This window comes from Crocodylus porosus, unplaced genomic scaffold (assembly GCF_001723895.1).
Source record: "Crocodylus porosus isolate Cpor-Errol unplaced genomic scaffold, CroPor_comp1, whole genome shotgun sequence".
Lineage (NCBI taxonomy): Eukaryota > Metazoa > Chordata > Crocodylia > Crocodylidae > Crocodylus > Crocodylus porosus.
Window position 1 is genome coordinate 39027995 of NW_017728947.1, and position 3104 is coordinate 39031098.

Genomic DNA, 3104 nt, shown 5'->3' on the forward strand with positions numbered 1-3104 from the left:
TGTTGCACACACACTCACACCTGTGCTGAAATACATCTTTCTCTAGAAGCCAGGAGAACCCACACTATACTATATAATAGTGTGAAGTGGAAACATTTTTTCAACAAGGCCATCTGAGCAGATGCCAGCCATTAGGAAAAGCAGTACTTTGTACTTATTTAACTGGGAATGGGTACTGCACACATTGCTCTGGTCTCTGAGTGTTCACTCAGAGCAGGTCTTACCATAGTGTCCTTCTCCCTTGGGTGATTTCAACAACTTGGGAAACACAAATATGGTAAGTTCTGAAACAAAAGCACCCCACCTCACCCCCATTTTTCTACTACTGTAACAAGAAACAAAAAGGAAAAAGTAGGAATGTGAACAGACAGGAAGGAGGACTACTTCATTTTAAAAGATATATTTATAATTGATGATAAAAAGAATGGCTATTACAAAACTCTTGGATATGGAATGTATAGTTGCAGTAAGTTTATTTCTAGTGAGAAGCAATGTAGAAGGATAATGAAATCCCAAAGGCTTTATTTGTTTGGTCTTACACAGTTTTTCTCTAAGCTTTGACGCTGGCCCAAGACACACTAAGGTTTCCTATAGTCATAAATGTAATAGTTGAAGGTAGCTTATTGATTTGTTCCTCTTTTTTATGAGATGAAGCTGTTTAATATTCATTGAGGACAAAGAACAGAAAAAATAATGCCAGTAATCCACTTACGAAATGGGAAAGAATTCTATGCCATCAGAAATCGCAGATTTCTCCCCACCCCTCAACCTCTCCCCCCAATATCCTCACCATTTACCTTTGCTCTGGCTCCAGCTTCAGCTCCAGTTGTCTGTCTCTACTCCAGTTTGAACCATGAAGAATGTGTTTGCCTCAGCCCCAGCCTGGCCCCACAGCAGCAGCAACAGCAGCCCAGGCCAGGCCCCAGAGACAGGGCTATTCTGATTGTGCAGGAGATTGTGTATCTCAGTGTTTGGGTTTCTTTTCACTTCCTGGAAATCTTTCTGGGCCTTTTAAGGAGTCTGCATGTCTATATGTGCACTTTAATGCACATTAGCTTATTTTGAATGCATATATTTTCATGAAGAACAATCACATGCCAGCATAGGAAGAAAGTAGTGCCAGATCTGCTTATGGACAAGTGATGCAAAAAGCCTGAGCCAATGCCAGTTTTAGTGCATGTAAATGATTTCTGAAATACTGAAAATGTTTCCAAAATGTAACACAGTAACTGCAATATTTCAATGACAGTATTTGTCTCAGTAATACCAATACCACACATTAGGGATGATAATACATTTGCATATTATTTTACTGTTATGAACTCTTACAATGTGACACAACAACATCATATTCCTTGTAAGAGAATTTACCCTTACAAGGCCTATGAAATACCTACTGTATTTGCTTGAATTCAAGATAAGTTTTTTTCCCCCCATTTAACATGGAGGGAAGAACCCCTCATCTTGGATTCAGGCTTGAGGCTTGAGGGGAGACGGATGCCCTGGTCCTAGCCATGGCCCCATCCTGGTCTCTGCTTCTCTGCTTGTCCCTCCCTGCTCCACCTTCAGCCTCAGGCTCTTTCCCCCATCTCTCCCACCCCTCAGCCTCTCCCCCAATACCCTCACCATTTACTCTTGCTCTGGCTCCAGCTTCAGCTCCAGTAGGTTTCTGTCCCTACTCCAGTTTGGGGCATGCAGAATGCGTTTGCCTTATCCCCAGCCTGACCCCACAGCAGCAGCAACAGCATCCCAGGCCAGGCCTCAGAGGCAGGGCTATTGCTTCCATGCTGCCATTGCTGCTACAGGGCAAGGCTGGTGCCAGAGCAAACACATACTCCATGCCCTAGGCTGGAGCACGGATGGAGCCTACAAAGCTGGAGCAAGGGTAAGCAATGGCAAGGCAGGGAGGGAGAGAGGAGCAGAGGCTGATGGGTGTGGGAAAGGGGGAAGGGAGACCTAAAGCCATAGGCAACTGGTAGGGGATACACGAGGATGCACGCACCCCACCCCCAATGGCTGACACTGATGCTGTCAGTAGGGCTGGTGCCCCTCCCTGACAGGGCCACCACCGTCAGTGGCTTCTGCCCCCCCCTAGAGTCAGGAGACACAAGTCAGTCATGCCTGAAGCTGTGGGGCACAGGCACAGGAGTGGCAGAGCTGGTGGTAGGAGCAAGCATAGGGGGTACTGGAATGGTGGGGGTCAAGCGATGGAGGCAAGAGACAGGGGAAAGATGTGGTGTGGCAAGTGATAGGAGTCTTGCCCCCCCTCCATCTAGGCCCCCCCCACACTGCCTTCCCTACTGTGTGTCCCCTTCCTGCCCCCTCTTTCCTCTTCACCACCTTCTTGCCTGCCACAGCTTTTCCTACTGCAGCAGGGGGTCGGAGGTGCTGAATTTAAGATGTCCCTTCAACAATTAGATCCCATACATTACAAATGTGTTTATTAGGAGGATTGTCTTAAATTCAGGGTTGTCTTGGATTCAGGTTAATACTATAAGTCCCAAATAAACCATTTGAGGTAAATTTTCCTTTTCCTTTGTGGGTTGCATTTCTACAGCACATTTCATTGCAATCACAAATTGCATTTGTATAACAATGAATAATCATCTCGCTCTCTTTTTATACAGGTATACAAAATATATCCAGGATTGTATCTCTCATCACAGAAATACACCCACTTCTTGGCTGAAATGGTTTGAAAAACACCAAACATTATTACCAGCCACTTAGGACACCTAAGACATACTAATTGCTGAATGTATCATTCTGCATTAAGAACATTAAAAGATTCCTGCTACCCAGAACAGGAACTCTAGACTAAACATTCCTGATTACCAGAGGTGCTGAGTACTTGTAACTCCATATGAATCCCGAGGGAGCTGCAGCATGCCATAATTTGTAAAGGAAGGCCTTATACTGTATCAATGGTGATTTCTCAATTTAGAGGATTCTCCATGTGTGTTGCAGGATGGTGGGCTCAGATTTCTGAGGGATGGTCTTGCCTATTTAGGATTAGTCCTATAACCTTCAAACTAGTCATCTCTGCTTTGTTGTAGCATAATTAATTCAGTAATTATTCATTGCAATTCTTGCCTTTGCTGTTG

The 3104-nt window shown here is 44.7% G+C and overlaps 1 long non-coding RNA gene across 1 annotated transcript; it reads left to right on the plus strand.

Annotated features, from left to right (window-relative positions):
- Positions 1–338: 338 nt before the first annotated feature.
- On the plus strand, positions 339–2757 carry LOC109321640. The gene is made up of 2 exons (XR_002104120.1): positions 339–466; positions 2628–2757. It is a non-coding gene; the product is annotated as an uncharacterized LOC109321640 (long non-coding RNA).
- The last annotated feature ends 347 nt before the right edge of the window (positions 2758–3104 follow it).